Here is a 14,653-nt window from a genome sequence, read left to right on the forward strand (position 1 = left end):
AATGCTGCTTCTTTTCCAAACTATATATCAATTCCACTTCCATGGCACTGGTGATGTCACTTCACTATGCGGATAACCGTTTTGACCAGTGTTGCTGAGTAAATATTCTTTAAAATGCATATTTTGCATCCCTTTTTTTTTTTTTTTTTTTTTTTTTTTTTTTTTTTTTTTTAAAACCTCCCCCTTGGGTACTATTCAAACAGGGTCAGAAAAGGAATGAATTGCCATTTACAACTATGGCTGACTTTTTCATTGGTGCCCTAGACAATTTTATGGCCCAGTCCGACCCGCACATGTACACAGGAGCAAACCATACCAGCCATCGGTGCACCTAAACTACCAACAGTAATGTTAGTCTACCCTGTGATCTGAGCTCATGCAGAGGAGTAGTTTAAGCAGACTGAAAGAATCATTAAGAAGAGCATTTACTCTAGCTAATGGTGAAAGAGCAGATAATCTGTGGGGAAATGCTGGTTTAAACCGAGGGATTGACCTGCAACTTCATTCTTAAAACCTGCTGATTTCTGTTCCCCCATACCCAAAGTTTTTTTTTTTTTATTATTATTTTTTTTTTACTTGAACCATACCCGGCACAGCTCCTGTGGCTCCCCACAGAAAGCAGTTGGGTGGCTGCATCGTGTGGGATAGTTTCAATGTTAATAGGTGTATTTATTCATGCAATGTTTGTCGGTTTCCTGTATATTTATTTATTTATGCAAACATTGCATGCATAAACCGGGTCGTGGCTGAGGACTGTAACTTCCTCTGGTGACCCCATGCACCCTGCACAGGGTCACCAGAGGAAGTTAGTTTGCTATTCCTGCAGCTGTGACCTGTATCAAAGTCTTGCTGTGTACACGTAGGGGGGGCAGAGCCATCAGAGCGCGCATGGCGGCAATGAGCTGCTCCGCCCCCCTAATCCGCTTTATTTTTGAATTTTTTTTCCAAGTGACCCATCGCAGAGCATGGGTTTGTGGGTTTGGGGTTTGCAGCGGCTGACTCTGGCCGCATCCCGAAAATACAAAAATGTATTTATCTCTTTTTTTCTTTTTTGGCCCCACATTATCTGTCAGTGCAACGTGATAGGTGCGTGGCATAGGTGCGTGGCATGTGTGCCGACTGGCAGAGTATAGTGCTTTTATTATTGTACTTTTTCAATTGCAGGAACACAAATTGGCTCAATCATCCCATCTTGGACAGCAAAGTCTCCAGCAGCAATGGCACCATCAAAAATCCTGACATCTGTATTAGGACATGCTGATGGTAAGAATGTCTTTTTTTTTTTTTTTTTTTTTTTTTAAACTGACTGTATTTTGCTTTGGGTGATGGTGGGGTAATATAGTAGGAGTTACAATCAGGGATTTCAAACCTATTTTTGTGTCTGTTCTTTTCTCATGTCCAGTTTGGGGCGGTACTGAACATTCATGTCTCATGTGGGAGTTGCGTTTACAGTGCACTGTTTACTCTCTGCTGGTTTCCCAGTGTTACGTCCTGCTTACTAGCTGATGCCTAACACCCAAGAGCTGGTTTTAACCCCTGCTCATTTTTGAAGTCTCGGGTAGACCCATGTATCTTGACTAACTGTTTTCATTGCAGCAGCATCGCTCCAAGTGTCGGTGTGTCAACCTAATCACCCGTGTCCCAGCAAGAAAAGTCAAGTGAAGCACTTGACCCAGTCACGCAGGCAGGTTTGTTTGTTTATTATTTATACAGCGCGTCACACCCTCAGGTATCTGGGCGCTATGCAAGACCTTTTTTTAAAATACATAATTACATATGAAGATATTAACACAGAGTAGAGTGTGGACAGGTAATAGAAACAGTGGGACGGCATAGTGTAAATACATATGAAGGATATTAACACAGAGGAGATTGTAGACAGGTAGTAGGGGCACTGTAACAGCATAACCGTGTAAGAAACTAGGTGTGCCTGGATATATATATGTGCCTAGGTACAGAGAGAGGGGTAGAGCACACAGGTCAGGAAGAGGCCTGTGTCATCAGGGTACTAAGCATCTGTTTTATAGACTCATATATTGTGTACGTTGTCTTTGGTGAGTAACCATTTTTTGGTATTGGACCTAAAGCTGTGTAGGTTAGGGTCAGTTCGATGGTTAAGTGGGAGAGCGTTCCATGCAAGGGCTGCTTGAACTGGGAAGCTGGTGCCTCCGGCTCTTTTTAGGTTGAAACACGGCGAGATAATATGTTAGATGTTGGCTGATCTCAGAGGTCTAGGACCCGTTTTTAGAGCGATTTTTGTCTATCAGGTATTTAGGCGCAGCATTGTGAAGACATTTATGGGAGATGGAGACAAGTTTAAAGTAGATTCTATCCTGAATAGAGAGCCATTTGTGTTTTCTTCTTGTTTTGGATATGTGCTCTTTTCTTGGGATACTCAGTGCATTATTTTGCAAGGTTTGAAGTTTGTTTAATACTTGTTTATTTGCACCTGCATTGAGGGCATTGCAGTAATCAAGTTTAGCCAAGATTAATGCTCGTGCCAAGATCATGCGGCTGTTAGTAGAGAGGAAGTTTTTGCATGCATAAATCAATTTACAAGTATAGGCCGTAGCTGTAGCAGTAGCGTTAGCTTGTTTCTTAAGGTTTAAGGCTGAGTCAAGATGGAAACCTAAGGTTTTGGTTCCCTTGGCTGTGGTGTTACAGTTGGTTGTCTCGGCAGATCAGTTGAAGAATATAAATATAAACGGTCCGATTAGGTAAGATCTATAGATATTAGTTGTAACGAGGTTAATCTTGGGAATCGTTGGAATGTAGCCATGTGAGAATATTCCATCTGAAGCTATAGTAGGATTGGTCTGTTCTAATGTCGAGTGGCAGAGCATTCCAGTACTGGGCTGCCTTGACCGGGAAACTGCTGCCGCCTGTTTTTCTTTATTCTGAATTTGGGTATCTGTAGGAGGGTCGATATTCTTCTCACTATTCTTGCTGCAAGGTGGGGGGGGCTGCGTTGTTGAGACATTTAAAGGTAAGTGAGGCTGTTTTAAGTGAAATCCTGTCACTAATTTTTAGCCACCTATGTTCTCTTATATTAGAGATGTGTTCTCTAGTGGGTAAGTTAAGGGCAGTTCTAAGGGCATTATTTTGCAATGTTTGAATTTTGTCAATGATGTATTTGTTGTCTCCTAATTACAAGGCATTGCAATAGTTGAGGTTAGAAAGTATAAGGGAGTTGGCAAGGGTGATACAGCTGGCTTGGGTGAGGAAGGCTCTGCAGGCCCTAATAAGGTTACAAGTGTAGGCAGTAGAGGATGCTAGAGAGTTCACTTGTTTCTTCAGTGTCAAGGCAGAGTCAAGGTAAAAACCATAAGGTTTTTACTACCTTGGCTAACTGTAATTATGTTGCCATCGATGTTGAACGCAGAGTAGTTGGGGCTAAGTTTTGTTAGGTTGACAGTGGATCCAAGGAGCAGGACTTCAGTTTTGTCATCATTCAGGCAGGCAGAGGCCGTGCGTGGCCATCCATGCCTGAATTATGAGATATATTTTGTTTACCAAGGCTGTATCGGAATCAAAATTGCCCGAAAGGGGAATGAGGATCTGAGTGTCATCTGCATAATTAGTGTAGGTGACGCCCAGTCTGTCCAATTTGTCGAATAGGGGCTTGGTAAACATGTTGTACAGAGTTGTCGAGACGCAAGAACCTTGGGGTACACCGCATACTATTTTGATAGGGTCTGCTGATGCCAATGTAGAGAAGACTCTCTCATTGTGCGGTTGTCCAAAAATTATTGGATCCAGGCTATGGCTTCACTTGAGAAGTGGGCGGCCGATGCAAGGTGTTCGCACAGGACTGTGTGATCCACCAGATCAAAGGCCGCCGACGGTCAAGGAGGAGTAGCATGGCGGTGTTTCCCCTGTCGTTGACCTCCTCAATCTGTACTTTGAGATCAATTAAGGCTGTCTCTGTACCGTGCTGAGTCTAAACCCAGATTGGTGGGCACCTAGAAGCTGCTTAGATTGAAGATAGCGCTGGATTTCTATTATCTTGAGAAGGAATGGTAATGTGGTAATAGTCCTGTAGTTGGTGGGGATAGAGGGGTCTAAGGTCTGCTTCTTGAGGAGAGGTAGAACCCATGACTCTTAGGTTGCTTGGGATGGTGTTGGTGGGGAAGGATGCATTAATCATTTTAGTTATAAAAGGGGCTAGGTCCCTTGCCACATCCTTAATTAGTTGGGCTGGACCTGGTGAGAAAATTGTCGTACGGCTAGAGAGGAGTGGTGTCTCGTTGGGAGTTAGAGAGGCTTTTTTTAAGGAGATTTTGGTTTGGAGTGTTTTTTTATTTTGTCAGCTAGGGCATTTTAGATGCTAGTGCACCATTGTTTGTCTTTGGCTATGGTGTCTGGTGGGGATACGGGGGATTCCAGCTCCCTTAGAATGGCAAATAGTTCCTTGGTATTGTAACTTGCATTGTAGATTCTTTCATTGAAGAGTTTTTGTGTTTTTTTTTTTTGTTGTGAGTAGTATTTCTGTTTTGTAGTTATTAGCGAAGTGTTTCAGTTTGTTTTCTTCAGATGGGGTGTGTCGCCATTAAGATTCTAATTTTCTTTTTTGCATTCTTAATTCTTTTAGGTGAGGGGTGAACCGGCGTTAAGGTGTGCTTGTTTGCTTTTTTGTAGCTTTAAATGAGAATAGTATTGAATGCTTTCTTCATGGCATTATTGTAACTTTCTACAAGGAGTTCAGGATCCAAATTGTTGGGAGTAGCTGTGGCAGGAGCGTGTCTGGAGTGATATTTTATTTGGCTCTAGTGGGTAGGGGTGGTGCCATAATTTTATCTTTGGTACTTTTGTTTATTCACATTATATAGTGTAGGGGAGACGCAAGAGCCTTGAGGAACTCCACAGGTGATCGGGATGGGGTCGGCTGCGTCTGAGGGAGAGAATACTCTCATCAATCTGTTATTTAGAAAGGATTTAATCCAAGTTGTAGCCTTAGGGGAGAAGTTAGCTGCCATGGTTAGATGCTGACCGAGTTTGTTATGCTCGACCAGATCAAAGGCGGCAGAGAGGTCTAATAGTAGGAATAGTGCACATTGTCTGTTCTCTTTTATTCAGTCTATTTGTGTTTTGAGATCTAATGGCACACTTTCCGTCCCGTGCAATGGTCTAAATACGGATTGTCTGAGCCCTAAAAGATTGTTGATCTCTAGGTAAGACTGGATTTGGAGGTGGGCTGCCTTATCAATAATTTTGAGAAGGAAGGTGGCTGTGGTTATGGGCCTATAAATAGTAGGGATGGAAGGGTCCAGGGAGGCTTTTTTAAGCAAGGGTAATACCCATGCATCTTTTAGGTTAGTAGGAACCTGGAATGACTTAAAGGAGGCGTTTATTAACCTAGTGATGAACGGGGTGAGATCTCTAACTGCATCTTTTATGATTTGGGCAGGGCAGATGTCCCCTTGGCAGTGTGAGGGTTTTAGAATTAATGATTTTTGCGACCTCTGTAGTAGTCACTTGGGCAAATTTGAATTCAGGAAAACTATTGGTGGGGGTAGTAGTGTCCTGGTTCTGGGCTGATTCAATGATGTTAATGTTGAGTTTCTTAGATGCAGTTTTCTTTTGGGGGGTAGTCATTTTTAGTCAGGGCGTTTTGGATGCTGGTGCACCAGTCTTTTTTTCGGGTGAGAGTCATTGGGAGCTATAGGTGATTCTAATTCCCTTAGAATTCCGAATAGCTCCTTGATACTGGAGTTAACGTTTTGGATTTTGTCGTCGTAAGTTTCCAGTTTAGTTTTAACAATCTCCGCTTTGTAGCTGGCAGTGATTTCTGTGACTGTCTTTATCCTCCTTCGAGGGTAAGTATTTCCAAGTGACCTCGCATTTCCTTTTTTTGGACCTCCAGGCTTTCAGTTGTGGAGTGTACCAGGTGTTGAGGTGGTCTTAAGGTTTACTCTTACAGAGTTTCATAGGTAAGTATTTCTTGTCCCTATGTAACATTGGTTGAGGCAAAGCGCTGAAGGTTTATATCGGCCCTGTGCAATGTGCATCCAGGTGTGGTTTTCGCTGCCAATCTGTGGCCTAGTCCAGGACCACACTTAAACAAATCGAGCTAGAACTTCACGATCTGAACAGGGAGTCTTCTGAGACTTTAATCCAAGCAGCATTTCTGACCCATTTCTGCTGAGTATTTTTTTTCCCCCCAAGCTGTTCACATGGTTTCGTTTGGGGGACTTTTGTTCCCCCCCAGCCTTTTCATGTGGTTTGTTTTAAATCTTATGTGGTGTTTGTAAATTTAAATCTTAAAGCAATTTTTATTTTTGAAAACTTGAAATGGTTTTTAAAAAATAACGTGCCATAAATTAACGTGGGGGTTTGCAATGTTTTCAGAGTCTGGCTCCTTTTTTAGATGGATCGTTTGTACTAAGTGAAAATATCTTTTTCACTGTACCGATTGGGAGGGCGGGGGGGGTCGCTCTTTGATCGCACAGAGCAGTCTTTCTAAATCAAACTATCATACTTGTCAAACCCCTGTTGCACACGAGTGCGCGCAGGGGCTGACTGGCGCTGTGAGCCCCATCAGAGTCGTCACAGGTGAGGTTTGGACTGTATGTGTGTGCATGTGGGTAAGAGGCGTGTGTTGGGGGTTTGGGCCCACCACCGATTGATCAGTTAATGAGCGGGTGGGGAAGGAGGGGGGCAGTATGTGATTTCTGCACTTTAAAGCCAAGACAAAAATGGCAGGGAAGAAATCGTTTTTTTTTTTTTTGTGTCCGGGCTTTAAAATGTAACACACAGAACTGGATAGTTTCCTAGTGTCCAAAGATGGTAGGAATCTCAAACAAAAAGCGGAAGGAGAGGCTGAAACGGACAAGAGAAATGCTAAAACGCAGAAATATGTCTCTTTGCATTTTGGGTTCACATGGATTGCAGTTGCTGATACGTTGCTACAGTGTGTGGTTTGTGGCGCTACATTAGCAAGCCTGAGGCCAACACTATTAAGGTGGCATTTGGAAACAAAACATTAGCAAAAAAGACCAGGGATTTGTTTGTACAGCAGCTGCAAGGCATACACAAGCAAAAAGACACTATTAAAACGTGGCCTCAGTACCTGCAAATGCTTTGGAAGCTTCTTACCACACTATCTGGGGAGAAAAAAGGCCCTTCACTGATGCTGAGAGTAATTCGGCCAACAATGTTTGCTGTCAACTGGGTAATGCTTAGTGACGGTGCAGCAGAGAAATGCAAAAGTATCCTTGTGCCTGACGCCACAATTTTCTGCCGCATCACTGACCTCTTATATCAGTACAGAAATTATATCGTGCTTGAAATATTGGAGAAATATTTTGTAAACCGATTCATTCAGGGCAGAGCAACTGCATCTATAGTCATTGACATTAACTACTTCCTAAGTTCCAACTGCCTAAAGTGGAAGGCGTGTGTTGGTATTTGCTTGGATGGTGCTCCTTCAATGTCTGGTGCTAGAACTCGGTTAAAGGCAAAAGTGTTGGTAGTAGATCCACATATATTGTGGACACACTGCGTGATCCCTGGAAAGCTTTGCCTGTGCACTATATGGGGAGTGGACTCTCAGAGGTGCTAACTTCTGTTGTAAGATTGTGCATTTTATTAAAATGCACCGCACAAACTTTGTTTCACACGGAGGTCAGGTTGCTCTCCAGGGGGAAAGGTTTTAAATTGTGTTTAGGAACTCTGGAATAAAGTGAGACACTTTCTCCAGGGTTTAGACCAGACGAAAGATCCTCGGTGTGATTCACACTGGCTTGTACTGTTAGCTTACTATGGCGACCTCTTTGAAAAGTTACGGCGACCTGTTTGAAAGGCTACATTTTCTAAACCTCTCCCTGCAAGGCACAGAAAAGAAACCACATCATTGGCTATGAACGCAAAACTGTCAGCATTCAAGAAGAAGCTGGTGCTTTGGAGGAGGAGGGTTAATGTCTGCATTCCGATGCGTTTCCATTATTGGCAGATGCTCTTGAGGAGGCGGAGTATGATCTTTTCATGTGTTGCTGAACTAATGGGAAACCATCTCGGAACCACTCTCAAAAGTACTTTCCAGAGGACACAGAGCATCAATGACTGTGGTTCAGCCTTTCCTAGCAGACGTGGGGGCCCGCCCACCTCCCAGTACACCCCAGGAGGAACTAATGGAGCTTCAAAGTGACCGCCTACTGGAGAGCTATTTCAAAAAATTGTCCTTTGGTGGATTTTGGCAACATGCAGTTTCCTACTTTATCCCAATGTACTGTTACCTTTCAGCACCTCATACCTTTTGCAAGATTGGATTTTCAACACTTGCAGCCCTAAAGACTAAATATCGGTCAAAGCTGGAAGAAAACCTGTGGTTGGCGATTGCAAATAATTGAACCCAATAGTGATGGCTGACTGCTGAAAGGCAGGCCCACCCTTCAAAATAGTTCTTCAGGATGCCACTGTCCAACTTGCAAGTGACTGCATTGATAGTAATCAGGTTGTTGTACTTCAGTATGTCCTACGTTACTTTAGGAACTAAATATCCAACACTACTTTTAGTCAAGTCCCCTGTAGCAAAAAAATCTGAATGCTGTGTTTACAAATATTTGCCCTCTAATTTGAGTTCTTGCAAGCAACGATTTTGAAAGAATTTGTTGTTTGGGACCCACTTCTCCATTTGGCACCGTTCTACACCAGATCAACATTTTGTGGACTCCACGTGTATAGAGCTGCCCAAGCCAGGTACCTTTTCTTTTCTTGGGGAGGGCTCGGGGGTCTAAAAAGTTTGAAGACCACTGCTGTAGAGTGACTATCCTGTTATCAAGAGAATAGTTTTGTTTTTTTTATTTAAAAAAAGGCAAAAAACCTAATTGCTATCTTGCTGGCGCCGCTATATGTTAACATATATTTTGATTGCTAGTTTGGATGAGCACTAATCCTCCTTGGTCCCTAGGGGACAGTGCACGTGTGGGCTTGAACAGCCAGCAGAAACTTAATGTACTAAACAGATCTTTGCAAAATCCCTGGTTGCTTTAAGTGGTCCATTATCCACGTACTTGCTGTGCCCTTGTATGGTACGGTGCATATACAACTCGTACACTTGACCGCACCTTTAGTGGGTACGAGCAAAATCATTCCAGTGCTTTACTGTGAAGGAAAGAGTTTCACGGACCCAGCGATACTCAAGATTTCACTCTGTCGTCTGCTTAAAAACATTGCAGTGTCGCATAGTCCCTGTGAGAATGTGTCTATTGTATATAGAGGGCACAGTGCTTGTAATTGTGTGGGGATTGTTGATGTGTGGCTTGTGGGAAGCGTGTGTAACTTTCACAGCTTCTTTAATATTGCGTAATTCTGAAGCAGGGTGCAAAGTGGCAAAGTTTTGTTTGGCTGGCGTGAAGGCTAGCTAAGTTTCGAAGTGTGTGGCAGACTGTTTGAACTGCTGTGTGGTACAGGGTGTGCTGCAGGGGATAGTGGAAACACCCTGATGAATGAGTTCTTTGATTCCTGCGTTCCTCCTTCTGGTGGCACAGGGTGCTTTGGGCTTAGATTTGCTGTTGTGATTCTGCGCACAGAGAATGGTTGCAGATATTGGCCATCCAATGAAGAAGGGTGAGAAAAAGACTCCTCTAACCAACAGTCGACAGATGCCCCCCATCTATTTACTTCTCTTCACAATGCTTGCAACCTGATCATTGCTTTCAGTTGAGCCATTGAACACCAGCCAACTTTAAAAAAAAAAAAAAAAAAGTGGCATCCATTAATTGTCCAGCAACTGAATTTGCATTAAAGGAGAGTCTTAACCCCCCCCTCCCCACCCCCCCTTCAAGCTGGGGAAGATTGTTGAGATTTGTGTAATGTGAAAAGTGTACAGGGCAGGTACTCTGAAGTTCAAGGTCAAAGCACCCCTAAAGGGGTTCTGTAAAGCTGCCCCCCATAAAAAGCAAACTGCCTGGCATTCACTCCTTTTGTATTGTAATGCTTTTGAATATAATTTTTTCACTGCTGGACATTACGGATGCTATACCCGTGAGGCAGAGCTTTTTACGCCATTTATTTTAAAGAACACATAGATGGTTTGTTTACGCCGTTTTCTATTGCCTTTTCGATTCACAATAGGGCTAGTTGTGCTAGCCTTTATGTGCAGGGGACGGTGTTCTAATTCTCCCCCCCCCCCATGACTCATTCTCTACTCCATCTACGTTTAGTCATCTACGTTTAGTTTGTTCAACACTTTGGGGGAATCGCTACATGATTTAACATCACAAATGTAAGTTTCAGGGACTTGGGATTGCTGGATGTTCTAGTTATACTTGTGTAATATTCTCTATATAGGTTGATGAGGTTCCTGGAGGGATTTTAATTCCCCTTCAATGCAGTTTATTTTTTTTTCCGACCACTAGACCTCAGCAGTTAATTGAAAATAGTTTGCCTGTAAACTTTATTGAATGCTTTCTAGGGATAGTGATCCCTGTCATTAATTTTGAATTATTATAATTTTTTTTTTTTTTAAGCATTGTTTGATGATCTGGGGTGAATGACTTAAATTTTTCTCTAATGATGGGACCAGTTCATTCTCGTTAGATGTTGAGCTTGAAGCTATTTTCTTGCTTGTCTGGATTTTTCAGCAGCCTTGCGCATCAGAGGACTGGCGCGGTAGCGGGAGTTTTCTGACCTGGGCGTGAAATGAGTGCTGTTAATTGCTTTTCTATTTGAAAGTGGGAGGTCACTTTATTCCCTTAAGGCAGTGGTCTTCAAGCCTTTTTATGCTGAGCCCCCCTTGAGTAAAATAGTCCCCCCCCCCACCCCCACAAATGTTCTATTAAAGTCACCATAATCCTTTAAGCCACCCACCACCTGGCATCCTTTGGGCCCCCTAGTTTGAAGGCCTCTGCCATAATGCGCCCTAGCTGTTTAGCATACAAAGGCCCCCTTTTTGTAGGTGGGGCGACTCCTTCCCAGTTCCACACCATGACTGTTCTACTGATCAGGCTGATTGCTTTCAAACCGTCGCCAAGTAGGGGGTAAATGGGCCTACTGGCTGCCCATCTCTGGCTTTAATGCTGTTGCTGCTCCAATGCCCCCACAATGTTCCACACAAATAGTCCATGGCTTCCTCCGATAGGTGCCCGACCCTTTATGTAATAGGTCATCTACATGTATCCAGCCGTGGTGCACGTGTGAGAAACCATGCCTTTGCAAAGTTTACCCATGGCTTGGTTTACTTTTTTTCAGGATTTTTCCACTGCTGAGTGCTGCACTAGTTCAGCTGTAGTGCATAATTTATTGAACATAAGCGATGCTTGTGGGGGGGAGGGGCTGCAGGCTCATATTAGCAAAGGCCTTCTTGCTAAGGTGTAATATTTACTTTTTGTTCCCCCAGTAAAGATCACTTTGGTCATGGGTTCTGTCCCTGCATACACTCCTATTTCCTGTACGTGTGGCTGTCTGCGAGCTGGGCGCCTCTATGGTTGATATTTACATTTAAGAAACTGAAACGGGTGCTTGTCTTTTAAAGGACACACACAAAATGACTGCATCATTTTTAGGTACAAGAGCTCTGCAGTTAAGAACGTATTGCCTCGCCAGAACATCCACCTCTAATTTTGCGAGCAGATGCAACTAGTTAAAGCCACAATGGGTGGAGTCTTGGATGAAGTTAACCAAGCACCAAGAGACGCTTCACTCATAAATCGGGACACATCAGACAGGAACATCCATAGCAAACCCACTATACATTAATGGTTTGGGTACAGACCTGGTTCACAAATACTTGGTGCATACTAAATTTACTTTTATTTCTTCTTTTAGACAATAACTGAAATCGTGGCACTCTTTGATTCCGACCATTCTCTGTGCATTTGAAAGGATGGGGAATTTGAGCCTTTGCATTCCCGGTGAAGTTAATTGTAAATTGCTGATGGAGGGTATCGATGAAAGTAGAAGAGAAATATGTGAAGAAAAGGATTTCGAGGCACTCATGCTTTTCTAGTTAGGTAAGCAATGTATTTTTTTTTCTCATCTATTTGATGTTTGGGGGAGGAGGGTACATCTGACGTCCCTATGCAGAGTCGTTCCCTTTTTTCACACATACAGATGAATGCTGCAAATTGTCCACCTCTCATTTACAGCATCTCTTTCCTCTAGAGCAGTGGTCTTCAAACTTTTTTGGCCTAGCCCCTCCTCCCCCCCTGCGTAAAATTTGGGCAGGCTGCCCCCCGCCCCCCAAAATGCCAAATGTACAAATGGCTATGAAATACTGCGCGCCATACTCCCTGTATAGTCCCTGGGCTCCCCCCACCTGCTCCCATCAGTTGCTGGGCTCCTTCATCCCACTCCTACCCAGTCCCTGGGCTCTCCCAATCCTGCTCCCACCACTATCCCAGTGCTCCCGCCCATCCTGCTCCCACCCACAGTCCCTGGGCTCCCCCACCCTGTTCCCAACACAGTCCGAGTGCCAGTGGAGGGGCATAAATATTTCCCACAAAAATGCCATAGCTATCGAGCCGGAACCAATCAAGGTGGCTTTGGTGGGTTTTCCCCCCTTGAATGTTTGTTAAATAATGGGTTAAAATGTTGCTTTTTAGAGCATACTTTAAAAAAAAGGGGGAGGGGGTAAAAAGCCAAACGGTTTGCAATTGGCGCTGGGGGGCCAAGGGGGAAAGCATGATATTTTTGACTGGACATCTATGATAGACATCCAGTCAAAAAAATACCAGACCTGTCCCGTGGGCTCCACAACGCCTCAGAAGGATGACTGATTTTGACAGGTGGGTAGGGGATTGTGCAACACAATCCACCCCCCCCCCAGCCGAAATCGGCTCAACGGACCAAAATAAACACACACACCCACCACCATAAACGCATCCATACACATATTTAATTAAAAAATAAATGAACATAAACGTACCTTCTGCAGGGGCCTGTGCGTGGGTGCTGAAATGCCCCTCTCCAGGTTGCTCTGTCCGTATGTGCGAGGCGGCGCAGGAGCTCCCCCTCACACATACAGAAATGCAGTGCCCCAGCCAGCATTTCCAATGAGCTATGCAAGACTGGCGAAGCAAAACGCCCCCAGCCTTGCATGGCTCAGTGAGCATGTGCCGCTGCAGAACTGAACTGTCAAAGGGGGAAACAGTGTTTCACTGGGCTGGCTCCACGGCTCCTCCATAATGGGTGAGGGGGGCACGGGTTGGATGCCCCCTCGCCCATTATGGATGAGTTTTGACCATTGTTGCTAAATAAATATTCTTTAACCATCAGAATTTGCTTACATTTTAACAATAAACACCCCCTTGGGTACTATTCAAACAGTCTATGACTAAATCAGTTTATTTAAAGGAATTAATACACATTTGCAACTGTGGCCCACTTTTCCATTGGTGCCTGTGACAGTTTTATGGTCCAGTCCGACCATGTGAGCCGCCCCTACCCATTTCCTCCTTTCAATACTGGCCCTCTCGCCCCCACCCCCGGGATGCGGCCACGCGCGCCCCACAGTTTGAAGACCTCTTCTCTAGAGTAACTCTCTAAAGTATAGATGGTCTACTGATTTCTCTTATGTTATTGTCAAAGCGCTATGGGTTGAACGCCCTTGGGGACTGTAGTTCAGGTCCGAGTATGGGTACAGCTGGGACAGAGAATGGATTGGTATTGGCAAATCCTGCTCTATCTCCTTAAAGTTAGGTATACAGTCTTTTAGAATGAAAGTAAAACAATATCATCAGGTGGTTCATCTGTAGGTGAATTTATTCCCATAAAGTCAGCTGACACGTGTTTCGACCTTAGCCGTCTTCAAGGCCTTGAAATTGAACACTTGGTATGGTGACCAGATTTGGAAGTTGATTGTGAAAATATCTTAAACCAATTTTCTGATAGTACTTCATGATAAAAGGGTTGCGTCCAGAGAGACCTGTCGATGGCTGGCGTGTTGTGCTAAGTCTTTAGTGGTGCTTGGACATCCTGGATTGGTTCCCCAAATCAAAATTCCTAAACTACCTTAGATGCAATCCTGAAAATTTCGTCCATGAGTTGGGGAGCCAATCTAGGCTGTCCAAGGTAGAGCGCAATTTGCAAATACCAGTCCGTTTTCTGTCCTATTCATTCAATGTCTTTATGCGTAGACCTTGTGGAATTGGTGACGCAGCTTGCCACTATTTATAAATTATAGTGGTCACAGTGCACTCTCAAGGGTATGTACCCATACACACTTTTATGTGTGCAGCAAGACAGTTGTGGGTAGCTGCATGGGGAGGGAGGGAAAGCGCCAAGGAGAGCAAGAATAAGCAAAAATCAAGGGGTGAATAGGATCATGCTTAAGGGAGTCATCCTAGTGTACAGCTCAAGCAAAATTTCGTTGTGTTGGTAGTCATATTATGAAGTTTCAACTTGCCTTTTTCATACCCGCAGCCAAGAAACAGTATTAAGACACAGGAAAGATTTGATGAAATAAGGAAAACCTATAATTGAGGCTTTAAAAAGAAAGGTAGAGGAGAAAAAGCAGCTACTGGTGGAATCTGGAAAAAGAAGATGGGGGGGGGGGGGGGGGGAACAAGAGCATTTATAGCATTTATATTGTAAAAGCTGATGGGTGAAAACTGACTATTCCAAAACGTATAAATGGCTGTTCACAAAAGCTGGAAAACCTGAGTCTTTTGGCAGGGATGGCTGGTGATCTTCATTCCTCTTACATTCCTTCCTC

At 43.9% G+C, this 14,653-nt stretch overlaps 1 long non-coding RNA gene across 3 annotated transcripts in view; it reads left to right on the plus strand.

Annotated features, from left to right (window-relative positions):
- Positions 1 to 14,653, plus strand: part of LOC138527541 (uncharacterized) — a 62,768-nt gene that overhangs the window by 847 nt on the left and 47,268 nt on the right. For 2 of the 3 annotated variants that reach the window (XR_011283947.1, XR_011283945.1), the window contains exons 2-4: positions 1,165 to 1,263; positions 1,597 to 1,688; positions 11,767 to 11,951. This is a non-coding gene — a long non-coding RNA (uncharacterized lncRNA). Of the gene's footprint in view, positions 1 to 1,164; positions 1,264 to 1,596; positions 1,689 to 11,766; positions 11,952 to 14,361; positions 14,473 to 14,653 lie in introns of those variants that run through there. The other variant, XR_011283946.1, reaches the window with a different exon arrangement.

This window comes from Ambystoma mexicanum, chromosome 14 (genome assembly GCF_040938575.1).
Source record: "Ambystoma mexicanum isolate Mex_15411 chromosome 14, UKY_AmexF1_1, whole genome shotgun sequence".
Lineage (NCBI taxonomy): Eukaryota > Metazoa > Chordata > Amphibia > Caudata > Ambystomatidae > Ambystoma > Ambystoma mexicanum.